Source organism: Narcine bancroftii, chromosome 6, assembly GCF_036971445.1.
Source record: "Narcine bancroftii isolate sNarBan1 chromosome 6, sNarBan1.hap1, whole genome shotgun sequence".
In the NCBI taxonomy this organism is placed as follows: domain Eukaryota; kingdom Metazoa; phylum Chordata; class Chondrichthyes; order Torpediniformes; family Narcinidae; genus Narcine; species Narcine bancroftii.
In genome coordinates, this window is record NC_091474.1 from 85,288,869 (window position 1) to 85,309,997 (window position 21,129).

General features: G+C 39.2%; 1 protein-coding gene and 1 long non-coding RNA gene across 3 annotated transcripts in view; one reads left to right on the plus strand and one right to left on the minus strand.

Moving 5' to 3' along the window:
* macroh2a2 (macroH2A.2 histone) overlaps positions 1-5,329 on the minus strand; it is a 44,498-nt gene extending 39,169 nt beyond the window's left edge. For both annotated transcript variants that reach the window (XM_069885603.1, XM_069885601.1), the window contains exon 1: positions 5,222-5,329. The gene's annotated coding sequence lies outside the window, so the exon portion shown is untranslated. The remainder of the gene's footprint in view (positions 1-5,221) is intronic.
* Positions 4,542-21,129, plus strand: part of LOC138736311 (uncharacterized) — a 104,191-nt gene continuing 87,603 nt past the window's right edge. Inside the window, exon 1 of the long non-coding RNA XR_011340219.1 lies at positions 4,542-4,675. This is a non-coding gene — a long non-coding RNA (uncharacterized lncRNA). The remainder of the gene's footprint in view (positions 4,676-21,129) is intronic.

Sequence of the window (21,129 nt, forward strand, 5' to 3'; positions counted from 1 at the left end):
CAAAGACACTAGATTTCCACCTGCTCTCATTGACTGACTACATTTAGCATGAAAAGAGGAATTAACAGATGTATTTCAGGTAATCAGATTGTTCATTGTAGCGTGCCACAAAAATTAACACTGGGCGGCTGTTCACAACTTCATGATGTAAACGACAAGACAGAACTTACAGATAATATGAAGCACAGAGTGCGGGAAAATGAAATGAAAGGAGGAGAGTCTGAAAGATGCATGGACAGTTTAAGAAAATAGACTAGAAAGTGGATGTACAATTTGGGAAAGTGAAGAATAAAAAGACAATTTGACAACATTACTTTCCCACTTATGAAACAAATGGACACAGAGGGATCTGGCTGTGCTGGTTATGGAAATGCAAAAACTAAATATGAAGGTATAACAAAGCACTTAGGAAAGGAAATGGTACAAATAGCCTTTACTGCAAGAGGCTCAAATAGAAAATTAAGATAATTCTGAGAGCACATTTGCAATGCTCTATTAGTCTCCATTACAGAGGAAGGAATCAGTGCAGTTACATTTGACGAGTTTGATTATTGAAAATTGACAAGTACCCTACGAGCAACTGAAGAAGCTTGCCTTATGATTTTAGAATATCTGAATGTGATCTCACTGTGGCAAAATGCAGAAAGGAATGAAATAATTAATGACAAGACATGAAGAGTCCATAGGTAAGGGACAGTCTAAACTTGGAGAATAAAAATATAAGAAATAGGAGCAGAACTAGGCCACCTGGCCAGTCAAGCTTGCTCATTCAATCAGAACATGGTTGAGCCATCCATGGATGAGGCTTCACCAAATGGCCTTTTCCCTAGAACCCTTAGTTCCTCTACTGTGCAAAAATTAAATGTATTTAATAGGCAGCTTCTATTGTTTCCTTGAGCAGAATTCTGCAGATTCACTACTCTTTGGGAAAAGAAGTTTGTCCTCACTCTCCATTCTAAATCCTTTACCCCAAATCTTAAGCTCTGTCCCCATGTCATCAAAAGAAACTTACCTACCTCTATCTTATTTGTCCCTATCCAAATTTTACATACATTTCTATTCTTCTGAACTTCAGCAATTTATTGCAGGAGAAAAATATTCTTCACGCATAGAGTTGCAAATCTTGAATACTCCATTTCAAAATTCTTTACAAACTCTGTCATCGATGACATTTCTCTTTTTTGACCCAACAGGGGAATTGAAGGTAAAGAAAATGGACAAGGCATACATACAATCAACAATGATCATAGAAGTCACATGGGGGCATTCCCATTTCAATTTAGAATTCCAAATTAAAATTCGCATACCCTTTAAAAGAGAATTATGGGTTTCTATTCCACTGAGCAAATTAATATCCTCACATTTCCCCATCTTTGAATTTCTTAATCACTTGGTTAACTTGTCTAAAACACCTTCCTTCTGAATTACCCATACAAATTTTTAAATTTAGTCATACATATAGCACGGTAACAGGCCACTTCAGCCTACGAGCCCGTGCTGCCCCCAGTTCATTTTGAATGGTGGGAGGAAACCAGAGTCCCCTGGGAAAGCCCATGCAGAAATTGGGAGAACATACAAACTCCTTACAGACAGCGTGGGATTCAAACCCCGGTCCTGATCATTGGTGCTCCAACAGCATTGTGCAAACCTCACTGCCTTCTTCAACATCAGATGCATTTTGTCATGAAATCACTAATTATAATCAGCTTTGGAACAATCCATTTATTTATTACACCTACAAATCATGGCAAATGCTGGAAATAAATAAAAAGCAAAAAGAACTCACTGGAAATACTCAGGTCAGTTGGATTCTGTGAGAAAAAGCTTTCTTTGATTTAATTTATTCTTACTGATCAGCATCCTTTAACCAATCTTTCCTCCAAGCTAACATATAACCCGAGCTAACCCTTCCAGAAGCCAAGTAAACACAAATCTCCAACATCTACTCTGCAAGTTATAAACTCCAAGAGTTAAAAGGGAATTTCAATCTCGCAACACTATTGCAATTCTGCTTATTCATAATGTTGGACTTTATGAAGGGATTTTCTAGAGGTACGTACAGATAGAATAAATGTAGGTAGGCTTTTTCCACTGAGATACAAACCAGAGGAAATGGGTTAAAGGTGAAAGGGGAAATGTTAAGAGGGAACATCTTCAGAGAGTGGTGGGAGTGTGGAACAGTCTGCCAGCTGTTCAAGCTCAATTTTAACATTAAAAAATAATTTGGACGGGTGCATGGATAGGAGAGGTATGAGGGCTGGGTGCAGGTCAGTGGGACCAAGCAGAATAGTTTGGCACAGATGAGAAGGGCTGAACAGCCTATTTCTGTGCCATAATGTCTTATGGGTCTCTTTTACCATGGAGGAAAGTAAGAAATATGAAAGCTGGAACCCAGTGCAGTACACAAAGGTGCTAGAGAAACTCAGCAGATTGGGCAAAGAAAGGCAGTCGAAAAATTTTTTTCCCACTCTCTGTTTTGCAATTTGTTTACATTTCTTTATTTGCTTACATTGTGTACAATGGGGTGAAAGTTGTGGCCCATCTATTGAAAACAGCACCTATGGCAGGGGTGGCCAACCTCTCGCGAGAGCTGGCATCAGTGGCCGCCATGTTGTATTTGACAATCGATAAAATGAATACAATGAATTTCTGGCTTGTGTCCATTTTGAGATACAACCAGTTGGTCAGAACAGAACTTGTCCGTAAGTCGGGCACTACCTGTATTTTTTTCTAGACAAGGTATATCTAATGATACCTTGGAGAAAGACAAGGTGCCCAGTGGCAGTAATGGTGCATTGAGAGAACAATGTACATTGATGAAAATGTATAGATATGACTGACATTCGGAATGTAAAAAGTCTAGAATAGTTTTCTTATTTGTAAATAATTTATTTTTTAAATAAAATATTTTTTGAAAAGAAAAACAAGACTGGAGAAACTCAGCAGGTCAAACAGTGAACTTTCTAGAGCAAGATAGATAACCAACTTTTCAGGCTTGAGCCCTTCATCAAGGTATGAACAAAATGTGGGCTAGTGCCTGAATAAAATGAGAGTAAAACATGAAAGTCTGCAAGCACCAGGGCTGAAGTAAAACACAATGCTCGAGCCTGGAGAAACTCAGCAGGTCAAACAATGCACTGGTACTTTGTAATAGCTAAGATAAAGATACATAACCAATGTGCACTTGAGCCCTTCATCAAAGTATATGATTTTCTCCAGCATTGTTTTTACTTTAAAAAAATGTTTATTTGACAATTGTCTTCCGAATGTTTGAAGTAAAAAACAAGTCTGCAGACACTGTGGTTGAAGTTAAAATATAATGCTGGAGAAACTCAGGTCAAGTGGTGTACTTTATATAGCAAAGATACATAACCAACGTGCACTTGAGCCCTTCATCAAAGTATATGATTTTCTCCAGCATTGTATTTACTTTAAAAAAATGTTTATTTGACAATTGTCTTCCGAATGTACAATCGTATTAGATTTATTTTAACAAGTTGGATTTTTGAATATTGGAGGCTTTCATTAAATCCTCCCCCCTTTATGGTGTCTCGACATGGGGCGGGGGGGGGGGGGGGCGGAAAAAAAGCAGGAACAAAACAAGCCATGCTTGTTTGAAGTAAAAAACAAGTCTGCAGACACTGTGATTGAAGTTAAAATATAATGCTGGAGAAACTCAGGTCAAGTGGTGTACTTTATATAGCAAAGATACATAACCAACGTGCACTTGAGCCCTTCATCAAATTATATGATTTTCTCCAGCAGTGTTTTTATTTTTTTTTTGACAATTGCCTTCTGAATATACAATATAACTATTTGAATCAACTATATATATAACGATCTTAACAAGTTGGGACTTTTGGAGGCTTTCATTAAATCCTCCCTCACCACGTTCTTTAAACTTGACATTGGAAGTTGGGGGAAAGAAAGAAAGCATGTGAACAAAACAAGCCAGGTTTGTTTGAAGTCTGCAGACACGGGTGGTTGAAGTTAAAACACAACTGCTGGAGCTCAAACCGTGTGCAAAGGTAAAGGCACAAGAGCACATCAGTTTCGGGCTTGAGCCCTTCATCAAGATATGTGACTTTCTCCAGCATTGGGTTAAAAAAAATATTTATTTGACAATTGCCTTCTGAGTATCCAATCATCTTAGAACTATTTTAACAGGTGAAACTTTTATGAATATTGGAGGCTTTCATTAAATCCTCTCCCCACCACTGGACATAGGATGGGGGGGGGGGGTAAAAGCAGGAACAAAACAAGCTGTATTCGTTTGAGGTTAAACACGAAAGTCTGCAGAGACCAAACACAAATGCTGGTGAAACTCAGCAGGTCGAACAGTGTCCTTCATCTAACAAACATAAAGGGGTATAACCAACGTTTCGGGACGGGTTTTTTTTGGGGGGGGTTAACCTTAAATGGGACAAGTCCCTCCATCTTCTGCAGCAGAGGCGCGGAGTCGAAGCAGAAGGCGGGAAGGCAGGGCGAGCGGGGTCGCGCGCGAGCGCGCGCGGCGGCGACGACGACGCCGGCGCCTTTCCAACGGCCAGCTCGAGCCGCGCCATCGGAGGCGGCTTGCGCAGGGGCCTCGGCTCCCAGGCCTTCCAGGGCCCGGCTCCCTCCCCACACCGCCACCGCAAATACAAACCCCGCATTCTCCGAGGAGATTAGCACGGTATGCATTCTTCATTTCAGGGGGCGGGGGGCAGAAATAAAAAAATGAAGAGATGGCACACTTCACCATCGTATATTTGCGCGGAGTTAAGGATATATCACTGCAAACCGCCTGCTTCAGGGCGGTGGGGAGAGCAGAGAGATCTCTCGAAATGTTCCCCGGATTGAACAAAACCTTCTCCCTCTTATTTAAAAGCATAAAACCAAATCCTGAGGGCCCAGGGGAAAAAAATGAGTAAAGTACACGACAAAACTCGGGAGGAGCGTTGTTAGGCCGAAACATTTTCCTTCAGCGAAATAAATGGGCCTTCAAAAATATCCACCCCCCAACAAAAAAAAAATTAAAATGCAATTATTCATTTTAAAACAAAAAAAAAACGGCGGAGATGGAATACCCCACAAGGTGTCTCAGGTACAGATTTATTTAGTCAGGGACAAGGCTTAAAGAGAGATTTTGGGAGGGGGGGTGGGGAGGGAAAGAAAAACATTCGTTCAGGCCAAAGTAATTCTATTTAAGAAGAGTATTTAGTCGCTGTTGATGCCTTACCTCGTCCGGGCTCGGTGGATCCTGGGCGGCCGTTAATCCTGTGCACGGAGCAGGAAAGGGAAGCTCTTGCTCGCTCTCGCAAAACCCATTTGAAAATACAAACGCAGCCTATCAGCAAAGCAAAGGGATCAGAGGAGGGGAGGATAGGTTGACAGAGGGGCGAATTGCAAACGCCCCACGTTTTTTTTTTGCCCGCTCACAACACATTAAAATCAACCGTAAGTGCATTCGCCCTGTGGTGCAGAATTTATGGTCATAAACAGATTTCGTTGCTTTGCGGCAGCATCACAGAGCAACCTTTATATATATATAGATAGATATCTATATCTAAATCTATCTATAGATATAGATGTCTATAGATATCTATATATATCTATATAGATATCTATCTATCTATATAGATATCTATCTATATAGATAGATAGATATCTATCTATATAGTGCACGGAAAGACAAAGTCATTCAGGGATCTGATGGCAGAGGGGAAGAAGCTGTCGTTGAGGGCTTGTCCTCAGGCTCCTGTACCTTTTTTCCACCATGGTAACCGAGTGAAGAGGGCGCGCATGGCCCTTGATGGTGGGAGTTCTTCTAAGCCGCTTTCAGGTGGCCAGAATACCCCAACGTAAAGCCGCCTAAAATACCCAAATGCGGCTGTTGGGAGGTCACCTGAAAGCAGAAAGCTCTGACCCGAGGAGTACTTACTCCTGTGTTCTCTGCTTCTGAGTGCTTCCCCCCACCCCCGGAACCTGAAAGCGGACAGGACTGCGGCCATTGTCGGCAGGAGCCAGCGTTTGCTCCGTGGCGCCTCTCCCCGCTGCGGACCTTTCAGGTGCTAGAACAGTGCTGCCACCTGAATGTCGCTTTGCACACACCCACAGCCCGCTCCGGAGCTGCATTCTCCAATATCCACCTGAAAGTGGCTAAGTGGATAGAGGCTGCTTTCTTGAGGCACAGCCTCTTGTAAATGACCTGAACAGGGTGATGTCTCTGGTCAAGTTCACAACACTCTGGTCAAGTTCACAACACTCTGGTTGCCTAGGGTGGCTAGACAGTTCAGCTTTTGATCTCCACCTGGCACCACCTTTGGCCATTAATTTGTAGTCCATTTGGTGGTGTCGGCCCTGCAAACCCCCCCCCAATGGGGGACAAATTAAGTGAGAAAAGGCACCTACCTGTTAAATTGGCTGTTTTTTTCTCGTGCACGTGTGAGTGCCGACGCGCGCATACATGATGTAGGGGAAGTGTGATGGCGGCGCATGCACAATGAGGGGGAAGTGTTACAGCGGTGCTCCCCTCGAGAAAGTTTCCCTGCATGCCCTCCATTTTGGTAAGACAAAATGCTCCCACGGTACACCTGTTGAGGTTTGCTGCAAGTCGCCCCATTACCTCAGCAATATATCCATCTCCTTTATTCACTGCAAGACCAGCTAAGCTCTTCCAGCATTTTGATGTGTTTTTACATTGTATTCAAGATTCAATTGTCATGTATTAAAGACATTTCAATATGACATGGAATTTACTTTCATCTGCCATAAGACAGACAGATTGACCATGGGCAGAAATTTCCTAAAGTCCTCTCAGTCAGAAAGAGAGCAAAAGAGAGTCCCCACAGATTCCTCGATTGTCCGTGGATTCACCTGCAGCATTCTCGCCGCCCCTGCATCCACATAGTCCAGTCCAAACCATCAGCAGCCCGAGCTCCAGATCCGAACATCTAACATGATCAGGATCCCTTCAGCACCCTCGCATGTCCGTTCCCACCTGGTATCTCTTCAACCAAGTCCACAGCCCGGTGTGAATCCCTCGAGACTCCAAGAACCTGTCATCTGTGCATTCTTCAGCCTCAGAGCCCATCACAGGTCTGCCACAATGATCACCGTCCTTTGGGTCATCTCCACTATTTCTCTTGCTCCTTTTTCTCCCCCCTCTAATAGTTGAGGGACTTTTTCCCCCTCCCTCACTGTCTCTGCCCCTCAATGCCCAGTAATGGAACGACTCTAGATTGTGGTCCTTCCCCACAGTGCCCTTGCATTGGCTGCACCAAGCCTCAGTGTGACTCTCAGCAGGCAACCCTGCAGCCTCGAATGAGCCAGTCAGCAATATTCCCGCATCAACATCTATGCATGCTGAAAGACCAACATGTTTTGGGCAGACCATAGTGCACCTTTCATCAAGGTGATGGTCTTCCAACAGTTCTGGATGTCAGGCTCTGAGTATGTGTCCCAGGGAACTGTCAAGGACCATATCTGTTTACTTTTTATGTTTAAGAAACTCAACAGGCCAAACAGTGTACTTTTATGTAGCAAAGATGTCAGTTATGTATTTTTACTTAAAATGTCAGTTATGTATTTTTACCTTTGCAATATAAAGGACACTGACCTGCTGAGTTTTTCTAACATTGTGTTTTTACTTCAATCTCAAAGTGTCTAGAGACTTTGGTGTTTTACTTCCACAGTATTGAGTTTATACTTCATTCAGAAGTAAAATGCAGACTTTTGTGTTTAATTCCTGTCAACTGAAAAATCTCTTTAAGGGATACCTACCCTGAAGAAGCTCTCCTTTGCTATCCAGAGAGAGTTGTGTGAGATGCTCTCTCACTGCTCCCCTTTTGTAACTCCTGCTGCATTCAAGCTTTATGACCATATACTTACTCAGACTTGCTTCCACAGCCACATTGCCTTCCTTTCTCTCCTCTTCCACCACTCCCCTCCCCATTTTGTTTTGATGCCTGGCCTACATTTTGCTCATACCTTGATGAAGGGCTCAGGCCAGAAACATTGGTTATATATCAAAAATACAATGCTGGAGAAACTCAATTGATCAAACAGTGTACTTTATGTCATATCTTGTTGAAGGGCTCAAGCCCTAAATGTTATGTATTTTTATCGTTGCTATAAAACTTGACTGGCTGAGTTTCTCCAGCATTGTGTTTCAACTTCAAGCCCCACCACAGCAGGTGTGAATTCCAAATTCAGATTAATAATATGTAATTTAAAATTCTTCTTTGGCTTGGCTTCGCAGACGAAGATTTATGGAGGGGTAATGTCCACGTCAGCTGCAGGCTCGTTTGTGGCTGACAAGTCCGATGCGGGACAGGCAGACACGGTTGCAGCGGTTGCAGGGGAAAATTGGTTGGTTGGGGTTGGGTGTTGGGTTTTTCCTCCTTTGTCTTTTGTCAGTGAGGTGGGCTCTGCGGTCTTCTTCAAAGGAGGTTGCTGCCTGCCGAACTGTGAGGCGCCAAGATGCACGGTTTGAGGCGATATCAGCCCACTGGCGGTGGTCAATGTGCAGGCACCAAGAGATTTCTTTTTTTTTAAATTTTTTATTTTTCACACCATAAATCACATTAGCCATGATACACACTTTTTCCTTTTCACACATATACAGTGACATTTTCTCCCCCACCTCCCTCCTCCCAACCCACCCCCCCACCCACCCTCCCATCCATTTAAGGTATACAATCTAGGTTACATTAAACCAGTCAGACAATGTTGTCATTCAACAAAAATACACCAGAAATTCTACTGAGTCCATTCTTTTCTTTCCTTCTCCTTCCATCAACTTAGGTAATGATTGTCCCCGGTAGGTTTTCGCTATTGTATTTAATGTAAGGCTCCCATATTTGTTCAAATATTTCGATATTATTTCTTAAACTATATGTAATTTTTTCTAATGGAATACATTTATTCATTTCTATATACCATTGTTGTATTTTCAGATTATCTTCCAATTTCCAGGTTGACATAATACATTTTTTTGCTACGGCTAGAGCTATCTTAACAAATCTTTTTTGTGCATCCTCCAAATCAATTCCAAATTCTTTGTTTTTTATGTTACTTAGGAGAAAGATCTCTGGATTCTTTGGTATATTGTTTTCTGTTATTTTATTTAACATCTGATTGAGATCTTCCCAAAATTTTTCTACTTTCTCACATGTCCAGATTGCATGAATTGTTGTTCCCATTTCTTTTTTACATCGAAAACATCTATCAGATACTGTTGGGTCCTGTTTATTTAACTTTTGAGGTGTAATGTATAGTCTGTGTAACCAGTTATATTGTATCATACGTAGCCTCGTATTTATTGTATTTCTCATCGTTCCAGAACATAATTTCTCCCATGTTTCCTTTTTTATCTTTATATTTAAATCTTGTTCCCATTTTTGTTTAGTTTTACCATTTGTTTCCTCATTTTCCTTTTCTTGCAGTTTAATATACATATTTGTTATAAATCTTTTGATTAACATTGTATCTGTAATCACATATTCAAGGTTACTTCCCTCTGGCAAACTCAAACTGCTTCCTAATTTATCCTTCAAGTAGGATCTCAATTGGTAATATGCCAGCGCTGTATCTCCAGTTATATTGTACTTATCTCTCATTTGTTCAAAGGATAAGAATCTAACTTCCTGAAAAACAATTTTGTATTCTTTTAATCCCTTTTTTTTCCCATTCTCTAAAGGAAAGGTTATCTATTGTAAAAGGGAGTAACTTATTTTGCGTCAATATTAGTTTTGGTAATTGATAGTTTGTTTTATTTCTTTCTACATGAATCTTCTTCCAAATATTGAGGAGATGATGTAATACTGGAGAAGTTCTAATTTGTACCAATTTTTCATCCCATTTATATAATATGTGTTCAGGTATCTTTTCCCCTATTTTATCTAATTCTAATCTCGTCCAGTCTGGTTTTTCCCTTGTTCGATAAAAATCTGATAGGTATCTTAATTGTGTGGCTCTATAATAATTTTTAAAGTTTGGCAATTGTAAGCCTCCTTGTTTATACCATTCTGTTAATTTATCAAGTGCTATCCTCGGTTTCCCCCCTCTCCATAAAAATTTCCTTATTATTTTCTTTAACTCTGAAGAATTTTTCTGTCAGTTGTATTGGCAATGCCTGAAATAAGTATAATATCCTTGGAAAAATGCTCATTTTAATACAGTTTATCCTTCCTATTAGTGTTAGTGGTAAATCTTTCCAATGCTCTAAATCGTCCTGTAATTTTTTCATTGGTGGATAATAATTGAGTTTATATAGTTGGCCGAGATTTTTGTTTATTTGTACACCTAGGTATCTTATTGCCTGCATTTGCCATCTAAATGGAGATTCCTTCTTAAATTTTGAGAAATCCGCATTATTCATAGGCATTGCTTCACTTTTATTTACGTTTATCTTGTAACCCGACACTTCTCCATATTCCTTCAATTTCTTATATAATTCTTTTATTGATAGTTCTGGTTCTGTTAAGTACACTATAACATCATCCGCAAATAGACTGATTTTATATTCCTTGTCTTTTATTTTTATTCCTTTTATATTATTGTCTATTCTTATCAATTCTGCTAGTGGTTCTATAGCTAATGCAAACAATAAAGGTGATAGTGGGCATCCCTGCCGCGTTGACCTGCTTAAGTTAAATTGCTTTGATACATGTCCATTTACTGTCACTTTCGCTAACGGTCCCTTATATAATGCTTTAATCCAATTAATATACTTCTCCGGTAAACTGAATTTTTGCAATACTTTGAATAAATAATTCCATTCTACTCTGTCAAAGGCCTTCTCTGCGTCTAAAGCAACTGCTACTGCAGGTGCTTTATTTCCTTCTACTGCATGAATTAAGTTAATAAATTTAAAAATATTGTCTGTTGTGCGTCTTTTTTGATAAATCCAGTTTGGTCTAAATTTACCATTTTCGGTACATGCTCTGCTAATCTGTTTGCTAATAGTTTAGCTATTATCTTATAATCTGTGTTTAGTAAAGATATTGGTCTATATGACGCTGGTGAGAGTGGATCTTTCCCTTGTTTTAGTATTACTGTAATTATTGCTGTTTTACATGAATCTGGTAAGCTTTGTGTTTCATCAATCTGGTTGATTACATCCAGGAGGGGTGGAATTAATAAGTCTTCAAATATTTTGTAGAATTCTATTGGGAGTCCATCCTCTCCTGGTGACTTATTATTTGGTAATTTTTTTATTATCTCTTGTATTTCTACTATTCCAAATGGTTCTGTTAATTTATTTTGTTCCTCTATTTGTAGTTTTGGTAGTTCAATTTTAGTCAGAAATTCATCTATTTTCCCTTCTTTCCCTTATAGAATTCTCTGAAGTTTTCCTTAATTTCTTTTGGATTATATGTAATTTGTTTGTCTTTTTTCCTTGATGCCAATACCATTTTCTTAGCTTGTTCTGTCTTAAGCTGCCATGCTAGGATTTTGTGCGTTTTTTCACCCAGTTCATAATATTTCTGTTTTGTCTTCATTATATTCTTCTCTACCTTATATGTTTGTAGTGTTTCATATTTTATTTTTTTATCCGCCAATTCTCTTTTAGTTGTATCTTCCTTCATTGCTAATTCTTTTTCTATATTTACTATTTCCCTTTCCAACTGCTCTGTTTCCTGATTATAGTCCTTCTTCATCTTGGTTACATAACTTATTATTTGCCCTCTAATGAATGCTTTCATTGCATCCCATAGTATAAACTTATCTTCCACTGATTGCGTATTTATTTCAAAATACATTTTTATTTGTTTTTCAATAAATTCTCTAAAATCCTGCCTTTTAAGTAACATGGGGTTTAATCTCCATCTATACATTCTTGGAGGGATGTCCTCTAGCTTTACTGTCAATATTAAGGGTGAATGGTCCGATAGTATTCGAGCTTTATATTCTGTTTTTCTTACTCTATCTTGCATACTAGCTGATAACAAAAATAGGTCTATTCTTGAGTATGTTTTATGTCTGGCCGAGTAATACGAATATTCCTTTTCTTTTGGGTGTTGTTTCCTCCATATATCCAAAAGTTGCATTTCTTCCATTGATTTAATTATAAATTTGGTTACTTTGTTCTTTCTGTTAATTTTTTTCCCAGTTTTATCCATATTTAAATCCAAATTCAGGTTGAAATCCCCTCCTATTAATATGTTCCCTTGCGTATTTGCTACCTTCAAAAAGATATCTTGCATAAACTTTTGATCTTCTTCGTTAGGTGAATATACATTGAGTAGATTCCAAAACTCCGAATATATCTGACATTTTATCATTACATATCTCCCTGCTGGATCTATTATGTCCTCTTCTATTTTAAATGGCACATTTTTACTAATTAATATAGCCACTCCTCTTGCTTTTGAATTATACGATGCTGCTGTTACATGTCCTACCCAATCTCTTTTTAATTTCTTGTGCTCCAATTCAGTTAAGTGTGTTTCTTGCACAAATGCTATATCAATTTTTTCTTTTTTCAGTAAATTTAGCAGTTTCTTCCTTTTAATTTGGTTATGTATTCCATTAATATTCAAAGTCATATAGTTCAACGTAGCCATTTTATACTTTGTTTATCTTCCCTTTCCGTTTTTCCATCATTACCTTTCCTCCTTTTCCATTTCTGTTTTCTTATTTTAAACCCTTTATAAGACAACATTCCTAAAACATCAAACATTTTCCTTATTCTCCTATTTAAAACTTCTTTAGCCCCAATCTCCCCTTCCCCTCCTGTGTTGTCCTTTATCCCTTGTCGGACAACAACATCTCCCCTCTCCATTTGGGTTTGCGAATTCACTCGCAAGCGTCAGCTGATTTTGCAGTGACCGCAACTCCCCCCCACCCAGCCCCCCCAGAAAAGATTTCACTTTTCATATGTAACAAAGGTCACTCTTTTAGTTCCCTCCTTATTCCCTCTATTCCATTTCCTTCCCTTATTAATTCTTGTCTATACTATCTATATTTTCCTCTAAATACAGATACATTCACATATGCACATTATACATATACACACTTATACTTCTTTACCCACATACATATAAATCGTGGTCATTTTTACTCTTATTACACGTCTTCATCCCTTAGTCTATTTTGTAATTGTTCTGCAAATTTTCGTGCTTCTTCTGGATCTGAGAATAGTCTGTTTTGTTGTCCTGGAATAAATATTTTCAATACAGCTGGATGCTTTAGTATAAATTTATACCCTTTCTTCCATAAAATCGCCTTTGCTGTATTGAACTCCTTTCTCTTCTTTAGGAGTTCAAAACTTATATCTGGATAAATGAAGATTTTTTGTCCTTTGTACTCCAGTGGCTTGTTGCTCTCTCTTACTTTTTCCATTGTCTTCTCCAGTACCTTTTCTCTTGTAGTATATCTTAGGAATTTTACTAAAATAGATCTTGGTTTTTGTTGTGGTTGTGGTTTAAAGGTCAATGCTCTATGTGCCCTTTCTATTTCCATTTCTTGCTGTAGTTCTGGACATCCTAGGGATCCAGTCTTTTATAAACTCTCTCATATTCTTGCCTTCTTCATCTTCCTTAAGGCCCACTATCTTTATGTTATTTCTTCTGTTATAATTTTCCATTATATCTATTTTCTGAGCTAACAGTTCTTGTGTCTCTTTAACTTTTTTATTAGATTCCTCTAATTTCTTTTTTAAGTCCTCCACCTCCATTTCTACTGCTGCTTCTCGTTCCTGTACCTTGTCCATTCTTTTTCCCATTTCTGATAAGGTCATATCTATTTTATTCATTTTCTCTTCTGTATTGTTTATTCTTCTTCTTAAATCATCAAATTCCTGCGCTTGCCATTCTTTAAATGACTCCATGTATTCTTTAATAAGAGAAAGTAAATCCTTTATCTTGCCTTTCCCTTCTTCTTCTATCTCACTGTACTCTTCCTCTTCCTCTTCTTCTTCCTCTGGGTTGGCCACCTGCTGCTTCTTTGTTGCCCTTCTCTTCTCTTCTTTCTTGTTTCCATTGTCTTCTGTGTTCTCCTCTTGCTGCAGGTTCTCTGCAGCTGTCGTTGCCGGCTATGGAGATCGACTCCCCAGCTGGTCACCCCTCCTGTCGGTGTGTTTTTTTTTCATGCACACCGCGCATGCGCGAGGAGTCGCGCATGCGCGGTTGTGCACTTTTACTCGGCTCAGCGAGCCATTTTTGTAGTCCGATTTCTACCGACCTGAGGGAGCGGGTTTCTCTCTCCACCGCGGGCCTCTTCGAGCAGGTAAGGCCTTTTCCTTCATCTTCCGTTGTCTTCTCTTCCTCTCTTCCTACCATTGGTTTCGACTTTTCTTTTTTCGTCGCCATCTTCTTTGCACCTTTATACTCACTTTTCTTTAACTTTTATTTCTGTGCCTTTGTGTTTTCCTTTATTTTTTCCGACTTTTCTGGAGAGGGCTGGAGTTCACTGTCCGGCCACTACTCCATCACGGGACTCCCTTCCCACCAAGAGATTTCTTTAGGCAGTCCTTAAAATTATTCCTAATGATATGCACAGAAAATTTAACTGAATCTCTGATACTTGATTCTCCGCCAGTGTGAGAAACAGAAGTACCTTCACAGAAATTGCTCGAGACAAAAATTGAGAACAAAGAACATTTATTATACAACAATGCAAAGTTGGGTGCTTCCCCTTACCCTGGGAATACACACACATACTGGGGCTCACCCAACTTTTATACAGTTCATTTCAGTGTAGAGGTACCCTCCCCGCCCCTAACATTCTTCTGCCTCCTGGATAAGTGGCATTAGGCAATCCTTTCTGCCTACGTGCTGTTTCTGGAGGACCAGGTCTGTGTCGCATCATTTCTCTGGAGGACCAGGTCTGTGTCGCATCATGTCGTTGTCCTTATTGACAAACCTGCCTTTGTCCTTATTCACACCTTCCCAACCCTCAGGGCTTACTAACTTTTATATGCAAAACTTGCTAATTCTGTCTAAGGCTTACTAATTACATATGCGGAACTTGCTGACTCTGTCTAAGGCTAGAAGACCCTTATCTTATTCCGACTAACTTTACTTCCTACATTCTATTATCTACCCTTATCCTATTCGTACAGGCTTTATTCATTACACATATATCCATACTAGCTTTTTTCATCTCTCATATTTTCATATTAGTTTTACTCATCTCTCACACCAGCAATGATGCCTCTAAAACATAATCTATTTATTTGCATCAAAATGAAACCCTTATTAACAGCTGAGTTGGTCTCACAAATTACTACTTTCAAACACCTGGGTCTAGGTTTGAGACTTGGGCCATAATCCCCTGTATTCCCTGTCACACCAGAGATAACCAGTTAAGAATAGATTCCAGCATTTTGGCCCAACTTACATATGCTTACCAAGTTTCCCACCCAAGTTAATCCCATTCGTCTGAATTTGGTCCATATCACTACAAATCTTTTCTATCCATGTATGAGTCTTTAAAACATTATAATTGTACCTATGTCCACCACATTATCTGGGATCTCAGTCTACTTACCTATTATCCTGTGTGGAAAATGTCACCTCTCAGGTCCTTTTAAGTCTTTTCCCACTCACCTTAAACCTATGCCCCCCAGCCCAGTTTTAGACTCCCTTTTCTGTGGAAAAAGTGATTCTTTTCCTTGTATATCCCTTTCATGATGTTATATACCTCATTCAGGACACAGCTTGGCTTCCTAGGTTTAAGAGAAAAAAAAAGTCTTGTCTTATCCAATTTGTCCTTGTAACTCAAGCCCTCCAGACCTGAAAAAAAATTCCTTGTGAATCTTTTGTGCACTCTTCCTTTTTTAATGACATTCATTCAATAATTAGGTGACCAGAACTGCACACAATGCTCCAAGTGTGGTCTTACTGGAGTCTTATGCAGCTGTTAAATTCTGTTGCTATTTTTGTATTTAATGGCCTGACCAATCAGAGCAAGCATGCTAAACACCTTCACCACCTGTCTTCCTGTGTTACTTCCTTCAAAGACCTATACTCCTTTTACCCCTAGGTCTTTCTTTATAACAACACTTTCTCGGGCACTGCCATTTACTGAGTCAGTCCACCCTTGTTTTACTTACCAAGATGCATTACTTTGCACTTGTCCAAGTTAAAATTCATCTGCTATTCATTGGCCCGCTTCTCAATTCATCTAGATCCAACTATAATTTGATAACTTTTTTTAAACTGTTCATTGTACCATCAATTTTGTGTCATTTGTAAACTTACTAACCACATCAACTGCATTCACAAATTAAAATAGATGATAAACAATGGCAGATCCAAGATCCTTGCATCACAGCACTGGTTCAGCTCTCCAATAAGGAAACCACTCCCTGATTCCTTTCACAAAACTAATTGGCAACCTTTGGGTTCCATGTGATCTTACCTTCTGGGACCTTGTCAAAGACCTTGCTAAAGTCCATGTCAACAATATAGAAGGTTACGTCTTCTGTCCCTAGTTACCCCTTTGAACTGAATATGTCCTGAACAATCTCTTGGGATTCTCCCTGAACATGTGGCAGAGAGGTATCTCATGTTCTTTTCTCCCAACCACCCCCCAGGACTCTGATTTCCTTCTCGTGTTCATTGTGACATCACAGAAACAGGCCCTTTGGCCCATATTGTTATTGCCAATCAAGTTGGCTATAGTTGAAAATAATATAAATTTCTGCTTGAAATGAAATCTTTAAATAATAGGTTCAACAGATGAAACCTTAATTTAGAAAGTTTAATGTGAAAGGGTGGATTCTGGCCTTCCAGTTTAGGTTGCACATTTAAGACATTTTCATTGTCTGAAAGAAATTCATGAAAATGCATATACTAGAATAAAAACACATTGACGGAAGCCCTCCACAGATTGGACAGCATCTGTGGAAAGGGAAACAAAGTTCATGTTTGTTTCAGTTTGAAGAACCTTTGTCAAAACTGGGAATGAGGGAAAACAAATCAGTTTTAAGTGGCTGAAGGAGTGATGGATAAAATGAAGGGAGTAAAGTGTCAACTATAAAGAGAATATTTTGGAATTGGGAGGTCAGGATTGCAGTGGGGCAAAAGTCTTGGTGATATAATCTCATTGACAGATTAATGAGGGAGGGCAGAGAGAGTGTGAGAGAGGGAGAGAGAAAACAAACTTAAAACTGAAATTAGGGCAGTGAGGAAGAGAAAACAAAAGCAAACAATGAAATGCAGATCTTTTGGAATACCAAAAGATCAAGGAAAAAATGTTGAATAATATCCAGATAGATGACCTCCATGAACATTGCCTGATCTACCAAGAATTTCTGGTATTTTCTTTGATTCATTCTTCCATCAAGTGCAGTATTCTGCCTCACCAGCATGTTTGTTTTGATCTATTCTTTCTCTAAGTAGATTGTTAATTAGAACTCTGAAAGTATTGCATCACCTAGACAATCTTGGTCTCAATCTGTGACAGCATTGTCCTCTACCTAGTTGGAGGACACACCAACTGCCAATCAAGGTTTGGTTAGTACACACCTTGCTGAGGGATCCATGTAAATTATCTGGACTGGACTCTCCAGCCTGCCTGTACTTGGCCTTGGGCCATTGGCTATTGTAATTGGATTAACCCTCCTGTCACTGAGCCATTTTTTAACTGCTAATGACCTGGGCTGGACCCTACAATACTATAAAGGTGCCATGTGTTCTTTGTTCTCTCTGCCAGCTTGTGACCACCCTGTTTAACTACAGGCCTAAAACTGTGGAAAGGTTTTAGAGAAACTGTGGGTAAGATGTGCACTGTTAAAAGGGTTGGGAGCATTTAATTAGTGTCCCTTGTAGCATAGAGCCATGCTATGGTGGGGCATCATAGTGATTTTTTCCCCCTTAATCATTGTTTGTATCAGTTCACTTTGTGTGTGTGTGTATTTTGTTCCCATGCTATTTTCCCCATGTTCATTATTAATCGTCCACGATTACTTTCCCATGACTGCTGTAGACTGTGTGTGTGTTGCATCTGTTATCAGTTCCTACACTTCCCTTCTGTAAATAAAATCCATCCCCATCAAAACTCCAGAGTCCTTGTCTTGGAGACCTATCAAACCTTTTTCCTCATTCACAACACATGCCCGGTTGGGTACTGAAGGACAGTGCAGACCAACTGATAGAGATCCTTATAGAGATCTTCAACACATCATTGCAGCAATCCATTGTCCCCATGGGTTTCAAAACTGCCACCATTACTCACCAAAGAGGATGCGTCACAGGCCTCAATGGTTACTGCCCAGACACTAACTTCTACCATGATGAATTGCTTCAAGCATCTGGTGATGGAACGCATTAAAGCACACCACCCAGAGACACTAGTTACATTTCAATTTGCCTAAAGATGGAACCATTTCCTCGATGATGCTCTAGCCTTGACCCTCCACTCCACTCCATTCTGTTCATTGACTTCAGCTAGACATTTAATACAATCATAACCCAGAGACTTGTGGAGAAGCTGTCCTCACTGGAACTCAATTCCCCTAACTGAATTCTGGATTTCAGACCACAGTGTCTGAATTGGCAGCAGAATGGCGAGAGCCAGCACGCTGAGCATTGGTGCACCTCAGGACTGTGCGCAGCTTGCTCTTGTTCATGTGACTGACTGACAACAACAACACCAGTTGTGATGAAGTCACGTGATGGAGTAGTGACCGGTAAGAAAATACTCCAGAAAAGTTAAAAAAAAGTAAAGAAAAAGCAAAGCCATAAACACAGAAACCATAACAAATTAAAAATAAAAGTGTGGAGAAAATGGCAGCAAAGAAAGAAAATCCAAAAACAACGGGAAGAAATGAAGAAGGAAAGACATTGGAAGAGAAAGGTGAAGGCCTTACCTGTACGAGGAGGCCCGCCGTGGAGAGAGAAGCCCGCTCCCTGAGGTCAGTGGAAACCCCGAGTGCAGGACTACAAAGATGGCTCACGGAGCCAAACAAAAGGGCGCAACAGCCCAATGCACAAGACAAAAACAACACCGACGGGAGGGGGGACCAGCTGAGGAGTAAATATCCACAGTTTAAACAGACAAGAATAACACGACAGCAAGACTCCCAGCAGGAAAACAGAAAAAAACAGGAACAAGAAGGAAGAGAATAAAAAAAGGAAATCAGAAAAACAGCAAATGACCAACCCAGAGGAAGAAGACCAACACCAAGACACCTTTAATAAAAATAATAAAAAACAAAAATACCCAACAAAATAAAATAAAAAACCCAACAAGAAAATCAGAAGAGACAGAGATAAAGGACACAGATCCTGGGGTGGACTCAGAAGAAGAGGAGGGAGAACATCAAACTCTACACAGAGAAATCGAAGATGAAGGGAAGGGACAGTACATGGATAAAAAAAAATCAAGAATATATGGAAACATTAAAAGAATGGCTGACACAAGAATTCAGTGAAATAAAAAGAAGTATGGCTCCTTAATAGACTAAGGTTACTAAGGTTACAGAAGAAAAAATGAATAGATTAGAGATGGTCATGACAGAAATAGGAAAAAGAGTAGACAAGGTGGAAAAATGAGAAACAGCCATAGAAATGGAGGTAGATGACTTAAAAAAGAAATTGGAAGAATCTGATAAAAAAGTTAAAGAAACACAGGAGCTGTTAGCTCAGAAGATGGATATAATGGAAAACTATAATAGGAGAAACAATATAAAGATAGTGGGCCTTAAGGAAGATGAAGAAGGCAAAAATATGAAAGAATTTATAAAAGAATGGATCCCCAGGGTCCAAGGAATGCCAGAATTACAGGAAAGAATGGAAATAGAAAGGGCACCCAGAACATTAGCCCCTAAACCACAGCCACAACAAAAACCAAGATCCATTCTAGTAAAATTCCTAAGATATACGAGAAGAGAAAATGTATTGGAGAAGGCAATGAAAAAAATAAGAGAAGACAAAAAAACCACTGGAATACAAAGGTCAATTTTTTTTCTACCCAGACATAAGTTTTGAACTCCTGAAGAAGAGGAAGGAGTTTAACGCAGCAAAATCGACCCGATGGAAAAAAGGTTATAAATTTATGTTAAAATATCCAGTGGTGCTTAAAATAGTTATCCTGGGGCAGCAAAGCAAACTGTTCTCAGATTCGGAAAAAGCACGAAAATTTGCAGAACACCTACAAAACAGACAGAGAGATGAAGAGATGTAACAAGATTAAAAATGACAACCAACTATATATAAAGAAGAATAAAGTATAAGTAAGAACTAAGAAGGGAAAGAAAGGGAAGAAAGGAAGTAAGGAGGGAATTAAGAGAGTGAGCTTTGTTATATGTGAAGGTTAAAATCTTTTCTGGGGGGGCTGAGTGGGGAAGAATAACAGTCACTGCGAAATCAGTTGACACTTGTGAGCAGGTTCGCAATCCAAATGGAGAGGGGAGATGTGGTTGCCCAACAAGGTACAAAGGGCAAGTCAGAGAGGGGAGGGACTATTGGGGTTAAAGGAATTTTAGCTATGGGAATAGTGGAAATATTTTATGTTTTAGAAATGTTGTCATACAACATGTTCAAAAAAAGAAAAAAGAAATGGATAAGAAGGGAAGGTGGTGATGAGGAAATGGAAAGGAAAGATAAACAAAGTATGAAATGGCCATGTTGAACTATATGACTTTAAATATTAATGGAATACATAACCAAATCAAAAGGAAGAAGCTGTTAAATTTACTGAAGAAAGAAAAAATTGATATAGCATTCGTGCAAGAAACACATCTAACTGAAGTGGAATACAAGAAATTAAAGAGAGATTGGATAGGGCATGTAACAGCAGCATCATATAATTCAAAAGCCAGAGGAGTAGCTATATTAATCAATGAAAATGTACCAATCAAAATAGAAGAGGAAATAATAGATCCAGCAGGGTGGTAAGTAATGATAAAATGTCAGATATATTCAGAATTTTGGAATTTACTCAATGTATACACACCTAATGAAGAAGATCTTTTTGAAGATCGCAGATATGCAAGGGAATATACTAATAGGAGGGGATTTTAACCTTAATTTGAACTCAAACATGGATAAAACTGGAAAAAAAAGACTAACAGAAAGAACAAAGTAACCAAATTTATAATTAAATCGATGCAGGAAATGCAACTTTTGGATACATGGAGGAAACAACACCCAAAGGAAAAGGAATATTCATATTATTCGGGTAAACATGAAACAT